The following is a 14,170-nucleotide window of genomic DNA, read 5'->3' as shown; positions in this document are numbered from 1 at the left end:
AAAAAAAAAAAAAAAAAAAAAAAAAAAAAAAAAAACAGAAAAAGAAAGAAAGAAATCAGCTGATAACAAATGCTGGAGGGGGAGTGCAAAAAAAAAGAACTCTCCTCCACTGTTGGTGGGAGTGCAGACTGGTACAACAGCTGTGGAAATCAGTGTGGAGATTCCTCAGAAAGCTAGGGTTGGAGATCCCATTCAACCCAACTATTCTTCTGGGTATTTTTCCAAAAGAACTGAAAACATGATACCACAGCAATATATGTGCACCCACGTTTATAGGAACGTAATTTGTTATAGCTAAATCTTAGAAATAACCCAAATGCCCATCAACTGAAGAATGGATAAAGACAATGTGATAATTTTATACTGTGGAGTATTATTACTCACTATAAAAACAGGTAATTCCACAGCTTTTATAGGTAAGTAAATGCAACTGAAGACCATTCTCACAATTGAAATAAATCAAACCCGCATGTGTAAACATCATATTGTCTCACTAATGCAAGAACCTGAAAGAGTAAATAAAATCTGAAAGGTACAATAGATACAGTGAAAGGGAGAGAAACTGTTTAGAGGGAAGGAAAGATGGGATGAGAGAAAGGAAAAGAGAAAGAAAAAAGAAGGGAGAAAGAAATATCTAGGTATATACACAGGATAGCTTGGATAATTGTACTGCCAATTTCTGCCAGTGTGCTGAAAAGAGCAGTTAATGATTAATTTTTTTCTCTCTTCTTTTTAATTTTTTATAAATTTTGACCAATTTCACATGCTTATGTCTGGTAATCTAAGCAACTAATTTGAAGACAACAATATGCAATACAGCAACCATTGTGAAATTCCTATAATTCTGTTTAGTGAAATTCTGTATCATTTCTAATGAGGTTTTTTTTTTTACCATTGTTTATTCTCTTTAAAAAATAAAATAAAATAAAACAAATATATCTCATGCTTTGCTAAAAGCTCCTCAAACTTCACTTTCCTATTACTTCAATTTGGATGCTTAAAGTTTCTAAGTGATACAGGTTACAGATTAATACTTGAAAGTCCAGGGAACCTGAAGCTAAAGGTTAGTGAATGAGTGTTTTTCAGGGAAAGAGCATCTGGGTTCTCAGGAACCACTGCTCAGTTGTGCATGACCCGCTGACTCATGGTTGGCATGCAGGTGCAACCTGGGCTCTGAGGAGTCTAACTTGGCGTGGGGCTGGGGGTGGAGCCAGTGTGCCCAAGGGCGGGAGCCCCGCGTATCTCTAACTGCTTGGGGATGTTTAGGTCCTAGGAGGAGAAGGTCATCTGACACAAAGACTTTGAAAGAGCAAAAGGAAATGGAGGGAAGAATGTCCTGCCTGCTCCTTAGAGGTTCCACTAGACCCCAAGGGAGGCAGGACTTTCTCCCTTTTATTAAGCTAGCTTTGGTGCTGCTGCAAATTGTAGCGAACCCACTGACCCTTTAGGGTGGGTAGCTGTTGCTACAGTTAGGGTCAACCCAGTTCCTTAATGATGCTGTAAGCAGCAGAGTCCCTGGAGAAGGGCAATATGAGGAGTCTGAGGCCTGTGACTATACAAAGAACTGTCTCGTGACTCTGAGAGAAAGCTGAGGAGAAGCCATGAAACCTCTGCCTGAGATTCTGGCTACTTCGTGGCCTCAGTTCACTCAGAAGTGCGTGAGGCTTGGGAAAATTACTCTGGGTTTTATCCACCCACTCACCTTCAAGGTGAGAGGCCCATACGCTCTCACTGTTTCTCACTATCTCCTGGCAAGCAGACACATAGAAGGATCTACCATATACTTATGTTTTCACAGACCCTAAATGTAGGCCCGTTCTAAGTAAGACATTGCTCTAAATATACACGGAACATCACTGGGGATGCCAGGAGGGAAATGCCAGAGCTGGTCCTGAGAGTCTGGTCACGTCCCCACTCATGAAGCTCTGCCTTCAGAACTGGGAAAAAATGTTCCACATAGTGAAAGTGCTCTGACATGTTCAGATGTGGCCTCTGGGGTAACTTTTCCCCTTCATTTAGAGTAGCACACCTAAATTGTTCACATTATTATTTCCTAAGAAGGCTTTTCTAAGTTATTTTTTCTTACCACCTTCCCAATGAAATATTCATGCCATAGATTTATTGCATATCTGTTTATGTACTGTATGTATAGCTATACTTCATACATTTTAAAAAGTAAGAAGGGCCAGCCAAATAGCTCATTGGATTAAAGCACCTACAAGCTGGTGCAGGGGCCAGGGGTTCGATCCCCAGGCCTGCCATGCCTGCCCCACCCGCGGGGGTGTGCTGAGATGGCTACTGAGACTGAGTGTGGTGGCGCACACCTGTAATCCCAGCACTTGAGAAGCTGTAAACAGGAGAATCACTACGAGTCCGATCTAGTAGTGAGACCCTGAACGCCCTGTGGATCCTTCCCTAAAATACAAAAATTTAAATTAAGTTGAAAGAATTTTTCCCACAAGAATCAGTATTTTCTCCCAGTTAGGGTAGTATTGATATTCTTATCCAGCAGTGAAGGGAATGCAAGATTCAGATCCTTTTTCACTTTTATAGCCTCTCAGGACCTAGTCCCCCAAGCCTGTGGGACTGCGGCCCAGCTTATGGTCTACTGGAGCCAGAGGCACATAAACCCTCATGCATCTAGGACATCCCATGTACATAGCTGAGATGGCATCCATGTGGATGCAGCTTGTTGCTGTGGCATACATCTCCAAACAGCACCCATTTTTGTTTCACTGCTAATCACAGGGTTCTGCTCAAATGTAACCCACGACTGCATATCAATATATTTAATGCAAAGAGTTTCTTCTGGTCACTCCAACCTAACCACTTTTTGCTCCCATGAACTGGAAAATCTAATTTCCCTTCTTACAGACATGTTTTAAGTAGCATGCACTCCCTGATGTACTCCTTCACATAAAGTCCTCAGATCTTGCTGAATTCCACACTCCTTTTCCCAATCTATGCCAACCGTCAAGTTGTTGGTAAAGGTGGCAAAAATAGGAGTTCACACTCACTTTTTTTCAGCTCTCCACTCACCACTTACAGAAAATAAAGTCAGCATTTACCTTTTTGCCATAGGCTCTAAATATTCTCAAAAAGTGAATTTTTAAATGGAAAAGGTGTTGCCCAATTATATTTAGCACAGGGAATCATTAAAGAGGCACCTACTACCCTGGGAAAAGTCCACACATTCAACTCTAGTCACCATAAAACAGAGGTACTGTAAACAGAACCCTTACGCTACATCACGGCACCTTCGGCGTTCAGTTGGTGGTCACAAGTTCTTGCTGTCAACTCCAAGGCTGCTGATAGCATCCAATTAATCAAGCCAGTATTAGTCTTTGAGAAGCAGAGCTACGAAGTGCTAACAAGGACCACGTGTGGCTGGGAACGGCCTCCACGTGACCAGCCGTGCTTGCCAAGGGGAGAAGTTCAAGACGGAGCTTGTAAGACGAGTTCTAGAGGTAACCCCAACTTATCATAGTCTGCGTGTTTGCACCTCAGAAGGATTCTGTATGGGACACTGATATTCTATGCTGATTCAATTTCAAAGCATATTAGTTTTCAAACTCTTTTTAAAGGTTGCTAATCCACTCTGCAAGATTGTGGGGCCAGTACCCTTCAATACATAACAACCTGGGTTAATTCATTGGGGACAAAATGAATCCAACAGTAAGTATGGCCAGATTATGCCATGCTTTGATCAGCCCACTCAAGTAATCAAGCAAAATTGGTCATTTGTTAACATATTTGAAATACGCTTTGAAAGACTGAGCTCAAGGCCAGTTTCAACGTTTAATCAATGCTTAAGGTTCACACCTCTTCACCCTGTGTGTTCTCATCAATAATTGTCAGCCTGAATCCAACCATATCTATATTTATGGCTCCTGTAGATTTTCTGACTCAATATTTCCTAGTCAGGGTATACCTCTGAGTGACCCTTAGAATTCTGAGCATTACTTTGTGGAACCTACACCTGGACAGGCTGACCGAATGGTCTGAGGCTGGGCCTGGAATTGTTTCAAATTAGCTACCTCAAACTTTGGTCTGCATCTAGGTGCAGGTATAAATGCTTTACAACATGACTTTATTATTGTTTTTATTAGCATATAATCAAGGATATTTTATTTATTTTATAGGCATGTGACTTTAAATCTGTCTGTGTTTGGGGAGAGGTTAGCATGCTCAGAAAATAGTGTAATTTTTTTTGAGGTCCATATTTGTTGTTCATATTTCTACATAACAATTCACCTCAAAATTAGGAATGTGCTGCTCAGGCAGACGAAGGGACCGGGATCCGAGCCCCAACAGGCCGTGCTGGCCCCACCCCTGGGGTGCACTGAGACCGTGACTGAGGCTGGGTGTGGTGGTATGCCTGTAATCCCAGCACTTGGGAGGCTGAAAACAAGAGGATCACTGTGAGTCTGAGCTGTGTAGTGAGATCCCGTAAACCCCTGTACTAAATACAAAAAAACAAAAAATTGGTGTATGGAGCAACCATTCATCTATGCTAATGGTCTCTATGATTCAAAAATTTACATAGCTGTGCAGCCTGGAAAGGGAACTGCTGAGCCACTATGTTCTCCTTAGAGCTGCAAGTCTGGGCAGCCAGCCTCACTGCCCTATGGGGAAGATAGATAAGGAATTCACATAAGACAGCTGTGCAAAATGGTGCTGAAGGAACCTTGTTTGTGTGCAGAGATAGTCCTGAGAATAATCCAGATTCACCGTTTAATTTCACCCCAGAAAACTGTAAGTGGATAGAAGCAATTGTGAAGAACCATCCAGGAGGGCATAGAACAGCAGCAGTGCTTCCAGTACTGGGCTTAACTGAAAGGCAAAATGGGGGGCTGCCCATCTCTGTTATGAATGAAGTTGCAGAAGTTTTTCAAGTACCTCCAGTGAGAGTACATGAAGAAACTTTTTATACACTGGACAACCAAAAGCCACTTGGGAAGTACCACATGCAGTTCTGCACTATGACACCCTGCATACTCTGAGACTCTGACAGCATCCTGGGGCCATTCAGAAAAGGCTGGGAATAAAGGTTGGGGAGACTACACCTGACAAACTTTGCTCTCTTACAGAGGTGGAAAGTTTAGGAGCCTGTGCACATGCACCAATGGTTCAGATAGATGGCAACTAGTATGGAGATCCAATACCTCAGGATATTGAAGAAAATATTGGTGAGCTGACAGCTGGAAAAATTCTAGAACTTGGATCAAGGTGTGGACATTTCTGTTGTGAGGCAGCGAGAGGTCTTACCTCACTGACTGAACCACCTAAAGGACCTGGGCTTGGTGTGCAAGTAGTCCTTTCATTTATATTCCACTGTAAATGTGTCACTGAAAAAATAAAATGTGAACCACCTATCTAAAAGAAATTTATTATATAGAGCAGGGATGCTAATCTTTTGTGCATGATTTCTATGACCTGTGCTAGGAAGACTCCAACATGGGGAAGAGTGATTCAACAGCTCAGACAGGCATCTTTGGGAAGTACCCTCACCTCCAGGTCTGGCACCAGTGCTGGGCTGCAGAGCTCAGCAGAACATCAATTAGAGAACCTCATACCACCTCTCAACTCGGCTAGGGCTTGCTCACAATGTGGAAAGCTCAATGTGAGGGTTCTGTGTGACCGCACGGAAAGTGAACTGCTTCGTGGTCATACCACCTCACCTCCACTTCTCTTAAGTTGCCCAAATTTAAAACAAAAGCAAACAGCAACAGGGAAAACTCTTAGAGGAATCTGAGGCATTATGCATAGGCCCATGGGATAGAGTTTTGGGAACAAGCACAGCTTACAGTGCTTCGTCAAATCTGCCCTGTGTTGGCTTAAGACAGGACCTAGGTAGAGACTTCCTGACACCTGCAAAAATGAACAGACACACACAAAGAAATTTTTGCAGTGTCTACTAAATAACACAAGGCATGTTGCTTGTTATTACACTGAGGTGAAAACCAGAAAGTAAATTTCCCTCCTACAAGTAGGAGGGAAATGTCCTTTTTAAATCTGCAAACAGTTTTCACCTTCCTCTTAGATCCATGATGGTAGTAATGCCGAACATTTCTACGGTGCTTTATAGTGTTCAAAGAGCCTCTCATTTGCTTTATTATTTAGAAGTCACAGGTAGGAATTCCTACAATAGGCACAGAAGAAAGGTAGGTTCTAATAGCTTCATTTTGCAGATATGAAAGTAGGCAGCTAAGAACACGGAACAAATTGCTCGCAGTCACACCACTCACATGTGGCAAAGCCAGAGCTCAGAGCCAGGACTCACCCTGGCCATTCTGTTGAGAGCACCTGAGCTATTAATTTTACAAAGTTGTTTGTTTATATACATTTTCTGGCAATTACTGAGTGTTAACCATGCTATATGTCTGGTATGGTCCTGAGATGTTTAATGTATAGTCTCAGTGACAAATATGTTGCTCGGGCATGAATTTATTCATATCAGTTGTACAAATAAGAGCACAATCTCAGGTCACAATGTTGCATATGCAATTTTTCATCAGTTGACTGAACCACACCTCCTAAGAGAACAGAGTAAAATGCAAGACCTCACCCCTTGAAGGCACTGACCCTTACGCCTCTCTTGCTTACCCTTCTTGACTGGTGTGTGTTGTCCTATGAGTGTGTCCCCCTACATTTGTGTCATTTTCTTCACAAAATTACTCACTGAAACAACCTGAATAGATGAATCTGAATAGCTAATGAAGAGAGAAAGCTGTCAATTTTGCAAAGTTTAAAACAATAAAATATTTAGAAAGAAACCAGGAGAATCTGTCTTACCATGAGAATTCAAAGGCCTAAGGACATTCATCAGTGGCAATACAGCAAAATTAAAGCTATTTAGAAAGAAATGTGGGGGCTGTAAAGTCTCTTGAACAAGCCTAAAGAGGTGGTGAATGGTGGTGATGCCACAGACAAAGATGATGTACTCCACTGGCCGACCCCAGGGCTGAACATGCCATAGCCGTCTGCTGGAGTCAGGCTGGAGGGTGCCATCTTGGATCAAGGGTGCTAACCTCAGGGCCAGGCAGAACCCAGCACCTCATGACTCCAGCTCGTGTAGGGTCAGACATACAGCTTCTTAGAGAAAGAAAAGCAACGATCGCTAGATTTCTACTTTAAGGTATTGAATGTTCTACCCAACTTGATTTTTCCTGTAATAATATCATTTGTGTGGCATGAAATGTTATAATGCCTTCATTTTTAGGAGAATATATGTTACATGATAGGGGAAGCCTTACTTCATTTAATCCTCTTCTTACTTCATTTTACATGTGAGAACACATTTTACACATATGATTTTCAGTTGACATCAAAATCTCACACCTTGTTCATCTTCTCCCAGTCTTTGTCCCCTTCTTTCTTTTCATGTAGTGCTAAGCAGATTTCTCCACCACTCAAGTTTCTTTTAACACCTCATAATGAAAATCACAAATAGTAAGTAGCTTGCAGCCTCAGTGAAAGAAGGAACAACCAGTATCCAAGTGAAAACTGTTTCTAGTATTTAGGTCAAAAGTTCACACACACACACACACACACACACACACACACACACACACACGAGAGAGATTCCAAGAGAGGTTCTCAAGAGAGGTTCCAAAGGCCAAAAGAAAGAAAGAGAGGGAATTCCAAGAAACAGATCCTAGGGAGAAAAGATCTAACTGGCAATCAGAAATAACATGGTAATTTTCCCATAGTGACTGACAACTATTGAGTTTCCTTCCCCAAGGTCAGCTTCAGAGTATGAATTAGAAAGATCAACTTGGGACCTTTCTCTACTCCTTTTAAATATTGTGTTTCTGTTGCATGGAATGTCTGTGTTCCTGCATTAGACTATTCTCTTTGCTCTATTTCACACCCCTCCTGGCTTCACATCAAAAGGACAAGGTCAGTATTTGTTTGTAATGGAACAGGGGTGCAAGAGTGAATAATACAGATGTATATTTTACTTGGAACAAATGCAGTTCACCTTTCTTTTCTGAGTAAACTCAAATATTGAGAGAGGCTGCAGTGTAAGCCCTGAAAAGGAGGCCTTCCTTGGGTACTCAAAACATATTCCACCAAATCATGAGATCCTTTTCTTCCAAGCAAGAAGTATCTACAAAGAAAAAAGTCTCTGGAAGGTACTTTTTGGATTTTTTACTTGTTTTAGACTGCTGCTGTTTCTTGTGGGGTGATTTTAAAATGTTAACAGCAAAAATAATCTGTTGGTAGAATTGGGGGTGGAGACTTAAATGAATGAGCTCCAAGTACTGTAATATCCTTGAATAGTAAATTTTCTCAGTCCCTTTCCTGTCTTCAAAAGAGATTCAAAATAAATGTTTCTATGTGGAGGGAGAATACTAAAGCCAAGATGAAGAGAATCAATTCTACACAGTCTTTGAAATAGAGGATAGGCAAGGATCAACCCTGTAGCATACAACAGATGAGCTCTCGTGGGGCCGGGGAGATAGCTGAGTAGAATAAGTGCTTGCCTGGCAAGCACAAGGTCCTGAGTTCAATCCCTGGTTCCTCAAAAAATAAATAAATAAATAAATAAATAAATAAATAAAATATAAGAATTGCAATAAACACCAACTCTATTGAAAGGAAAATAAGAAATTATTAAAAAAAAAGATTAGCTCTCACTTGGAAGCAAACAGGCAAGAACTAAAGATACAAAACATAAATCATTGTATTAGATGCCAATTTTATTTCACTTGTGACCACATGTATCTGCCTAATCTCAACCATAGAATCAGAATACTAAAAGGATTTTGAGACTCGTGAAATCCACATTAAGCCTCAAGGAAGACCTCCCACTTACCCTCCAGACACATGGGACTTACTCTGTTTAAAGACCTCCACGAAGTCATCCAGTGTTCAAACACCAGCTCTCCTGTCAGCAGCAAGCTTGGTTTGTTGAATTTGCATTGGCCCCACCCACATTAATCAATCCCACCCAGCTCTTCCCTCCAAATATCCCCACATCTGCCTACAGCTGGTGTTTGTAGTGCTGCCTCACTCAGGCCCCCAAGCCAACAGAGACCTGTGGTAATTTCTGTGGAGGCTAAGACACAGGTGCAGATCTCAGCCAGCCAAGCCCCTCCTCCAGCCCCCACATGCTCACTGGCAGCTCCCTGACTTCTGAGGGCTTTTGAGATGGGAGGCAAATTCCTAAACCCACAGGGGCTTTGCAAGGCTAAAGGATTCCTAGATCTTCTCTGAGGGAGGCTCTGTACATAACACGAAACCTTTGCCTTTTGCAAAGTGAGTTAATAATTTAGCTACTCCATGCACCCTTCAAGTTGCAGGACCTAGTTCTAACAAAACACTTACTCTTTTAACTTGAAATAGCAGGAGAGTGAATCTTCACTGTATGAAAGAATCTGAGGTGCTAATATTAGCCCAGGACTAAAGAAACAGGAACTAAGAGTGATATTTTCCTAGAAATGTTGGTGGAGACTCAGAAATCTGAATCAGAAATAAGGACATTTAGTGAGCATCAGAGAGAATGCCTTGCTGTCCTCCCCACTTGTGTCATTCAGCTTCAGAAGGCAGCCTGAATTCATCTTCTCTTCTATTTCCTGAACACCACTTACAGTATTCCTCCACGTTGAAGGCCGTATCCTGAGAGCGACACAGGGAAGGTTACCGGAAGCAGATCAGAGCACCTGCCTGTATTAAAATGAACAGGAGGCCAAGCCCTTCAGGCCTTCAGCACACAAGCCGCCCAGGAAATGAAGTGCCACCCTCTCCCTGCAAGAGGCTGAGTCGTCATTGAGCCACTGCTTCAACTTCAGTAAGCCAAGCAGCCCCGCTATGATTTCTGTGTAGATGTTCTCCAAAAGCAAAGGCGCCTGAATCACTGTGGCCTTATTGCTAACGAGCTCTTAGAAGGCAGTTCTTGTGGGAAGAGGCGAGTCACTGAGTGCGTGACCAGGAAGGGTGTGTCTCCCTCCCCTCCCCTCCTCTTCTCTCTCTCTCTCTCTCTCTCTCTCTCTCTCTCTCTCTCTCTCTCTCTCTCTCTCTCTCTCTCTCTCTCTCTCTCTCTCTGCTTCCTTCCTTCTGTGACACAAGCAGCTTTCTTCTGCCCAAATCCTTCCACCATGTAGTCTCTGCCCTTGAGCTTGCTGAGCATGGACAGACACTTCAGAAACTGAGTCAACATAAATCTCTTCTTCTTCAAGTTGCCAGTGTCAGGTGTTTTGTCCCAGCAAGGATACCATAACTAAGATAAGCCTTAAGGTCTGTAGAATGGCATGTGATTGCTGACATCACCAGTTATTCCAGTCTACAATGACATAACCCTGAGAGAAACCAAAGACCCAAGTGAATAATGGGGTGCCAGGATCAAACACTTCTCAGGCATTCCAATTTTTAAAAATCAAAACAATTCAAGTCCAGAAAAGTATCCCAGAGAAAAACATGAAACAACTACATCCTTACAAATAAAGACACTTGCTACTCTTCAACTTCCTATTGACTGTAGTGTCTCTGAAGGCCTGGCTTCAGCTGAGAGCAGATTTTGACACTCAATGTGCAAGTTATGAAAAGTCCCCTCACTCAGGTATCACAATCATCTTTCAACCTCCTTTACTTGTCTCTGCTGTCACAGAGAAAGCTCAGCCAAGTCCCTGCGACCCCTAGAGCTCAGATGGTCCTAATCTGATGTGTGAATTTGGCTCATACTAAATCATTGTTCAAGTGCTCAGTAGGTTTTCTTTCACAAGGTGATTTTCTCAGACTAAATGAGGATATTTCTATAGAGCAAACAGATTGCTTAAACAAAATAGCTTCATATGACTCTTAAAGTAGGTAAAATAGCGTAACATAACATTTCTCTTTTTAGGCCTGTAACTACAATGTCATGAACATCAAACCTGACCACCTTTGGTTCACAATGTAGATGTCACTGTCTTCAGGGAAGAGCCAAATTGTGCTTACAAAGGGTAGCAGTGCCCCCTGCTGGCATAACTTGTAGATTGAATTTTTACCAAAAAAAAAATCTGGGTATGATGTCCTTTGGAGATGGTCTCTCTTGCAGTTAAGAGGACAAATGAGGGATGGGGATATAGTTCAGTGCACAAGTGCCTGCCTGACAAGCATGAGGTCATGAGTTTGATTCCCAGGGCCCAAAACAAAACAAAACGAAAAGAGGACAAATGATGCATGTGATGTTCTTTGTTTCCTCAGCAACGTATGTCCTTGCAAAGAGTCTCGGGACTCTTCCGTTAGTATTTCTAGGCTTACCATAGCCCTCCACATTAACACTGATAATACCTTCCTACATCTAATGGTGTGAGATGAAACCATGGAGACAGAGATGGGAGTTCAATTTTTTCAGTACTCTGGCTCGCTGAGAGTATGCTGTCACCACTAGCAATCTTCAGAGCAGCCCCTGAGCAAGCCCAAGCATCACAAACCACTCCTTCTCCCTCCAGTCCTAGTGATGAGTCATTGCTCTCCTGTTCCTGTAGGTTTGCCAGCTCCAGCACACTGCTGCACTGTAGTACACATCTAAATTGTCCCCCAAAGGTCTTACATGTGGTTGGATCTGGGGGTACGATGCTGACCTATGCATTGATGCATCCATTCTGAGCTCCATAGCTGAATGTGTGTTATGAGATAGGTTGGGCTGGAGGTGGTCACTGAGGGTATGACCCTGAGGGGTGGACCTCGTCTCCGGCTTTTCCAGCCTCTCTGTGCTTCCTGGAGCCCATCGGGTGAACACCCTCTACCACACCCCCTGATGTCCTGTTCCTGTCTTGGACTGAAATGGTGGGACAAAATGAAACTCTCCTTCACCAAATGTGGGTGGCTCCGTGATGGGAAGTGGCTAGACGGCAGGTAAACACGGTCACATGGTATTTGCCTTTTACAGATGGTTTATTTCATTTAGCAGAATAAAAATATTTACCATTATATTTTAAAACTCAAAAGTAATGCCAAAAATGATGATTGAAAACTATCAAAATTTTATACAAAGACAGAATCAATATCACTGATTTTTCCTTTCCCATATACCTTCTGTACAACTCACCACTGATCCAGTCTTTATTGAGTATTTTGACATTTTGTTCATTGTGGAACTCCTCCCATAGTTTTGATTTTTGAAACTATTTTGATGACATTTGTTTTTGACACTCTACTAAATTTTGCATTCAAGTCTAGAGGCTCAAAAACCCTACTGGTGCCAAACCCTTTCCTTCTACCACACCAAGTGAGCACACATTCAAAATACGAAATAACCTTCTGGTGCACAAACAGCTTCGGAACAAGTCCCCTTCCAGCCACCACCATCCCTCCTGTGAGATGCTGCCCTTCACCCTTGCTGTGCTCCTGAGTGACAGCTGGGCGCCCATCTCTACCCGCACATCATGCTGCTCTACAATTACTTGCCTACAGTCCGCCTGTGCTTCTAACCTACGAGCTCTGTGAGGTAGACATTGAATCTATCATGGTCTTTGTACCCACCCTGCTTTGTACAGTGTTGGGCCACAAGAGACACCTAATAATAGTTTGTCAAATGAGAAGTACTTCAACTACTTATCCCACCACTAAGAACAGTGTCGAGGCAACCATTTGGACTTTGCCTTTATCTAGCTTAGTATTAACATCCCACATTATATAGGTTCATACTTCACATTAAAAGCTGGTGGTTTAAGAACCCCTAACTTTGGGGTGCCTTGGCAAAGAATATCCCTGGCCTCCTATCTGCTCTTGGTCCTCTGGACAAGGATAGCCAGTTTCAGCTTCCCTGGATACCTTTACCCACTCCCTGTCCCTTCAGGCTTCTCTGGCACAAGGGAAGACATGCCCTGAAGACTGTTACAGAGGTGCCTACTTCTGGGTTTCAGGGCATTCGTTCCTCCTCTGTCTCTGTGAGCCAGAATCCTAGGTCTGCCTCCTCTGGCTGTGTCACTCCTGGCTTATGGAGGAGGCTGCTCTTTCAGCAGAAATGCCTCAAGCCCTGTTAGACTTCCTGTCTTGTGGCCACATTGGCTTGAAGTTTCAAACCACAGCCAATGGCCAGCATCCCCTGGGTTGTAGGTCCTGGCATTATGATTTATAGACTTCTCACATTTGAATTTAGTTTGGACTCCATCATCCCAATTGAGATTTTACTTCTTATTGGATGCCAACAGAAAAAGAGATTTTCCAAATTCTTAAGTTACTGGAATTGTTCATCTGGCCCTACATTTATAGATTTTTAAAAGCAAAACAAACATTAGGACATCCAAAATCTCAGCTCCTGAATTTATCATCTACCTCAGCGCCAAACATTCCCACCCTGATGAAATTTGTTTTGCCAATAACTAGAGCTTTGCTTGGATCTATTTTATTACAGCTGTTAGATCATTTAACTTTTTAACTAGAAAATTTTCTTCCTTTCCTTAAGGATGCTGACTATTTTTAAATTTCCGTCTTCTCACATAAAGAGGGATTTAGGCATTTAGTTTGAGCAATTAAGATCTACTAAGCAAAGCAGTGTGATACAGCAAAGTGGCCTGCTACAACAAGATGGAAACAAATGTCTTGTAACTGCTGTATCTATCACCTTTCCCAATACTTTAAAGGAAAATCTGCATTGAGAACCATACACACACACACACACACAAAATAAAATAAAAATAAAAAAAAGAAAAAGAGAACCACACAACTTGCTCTTTCTAACTTGATGTATGACAAAATTAACTTACAGATATACAGGTCAAAAGCAAAAGAAGAAATGGAAGAATTTGAAGAAGATGTGATAATTACATTTATTTTGTATGAATTTTTATGGTACAAAATGCTCTCAAAGATTCATAAAAATATAGAGGTAAAAAAGTTGTATTTATTTCATGGCATAATTGAGTAAGTGGGTTTTGTAGCAAAGAATACAGCTCTATCTGTATGTGTGATTACAAATAATAAAATAAGTTTTTCATGTATGCTTTATGGAACTAGTAAGATTTCAGAATGACAGGCATTCCAAGCTTGACCCTACCATTCTGGTCTTCTAATTATGTACTGCTTGTCATGACATACCAATTACTACCATACTGTCTCTCAAGTAAATGTTTATTTTTTTAAAAAAGGTAATAGGGCCGAGGAGATGGCTCAGTGGAATAAGTGCTTCCCTGGCAAGCTCACGGACCTGAGTTCAATCCCCAGTTCTGCCAAAAAAAAA

At 42.0% G+C, this 14,170-nt stretch overlaps 1 pseudogene; it reads left to right on the top strand.

Moving 5' to 3' along the window:
- Positions 1-4,580: 4,580 nt before the first annotated feature.
- On the top strand, positions 4,581-10,644 carry LOC101569814 (annotated as a pseudogene).
- Positions 10,645-14,170: the final 3,526 nt, after the last annotated feature.

This window comes from Octodon degus, unplaced genomic scaffold, assembly GCF_000260255.1.
Source record: "Octodon degus isolate 3935 unplaced genomic scaffold, OctDeg1.0 scaffold00022, whole genome shotgun sequence".
Taxonomy (NCBI): domain Eukaryota; kingdom Metazoa; phylum Chordata; class Mammalia; order Rodentia; family Octodontidae; genus Octodon; species Octodon degus.
Note: the sequence above shows the minus strand (reverse complement) of the source record. Positions and strands in the feature narration are given on the sequence as shown.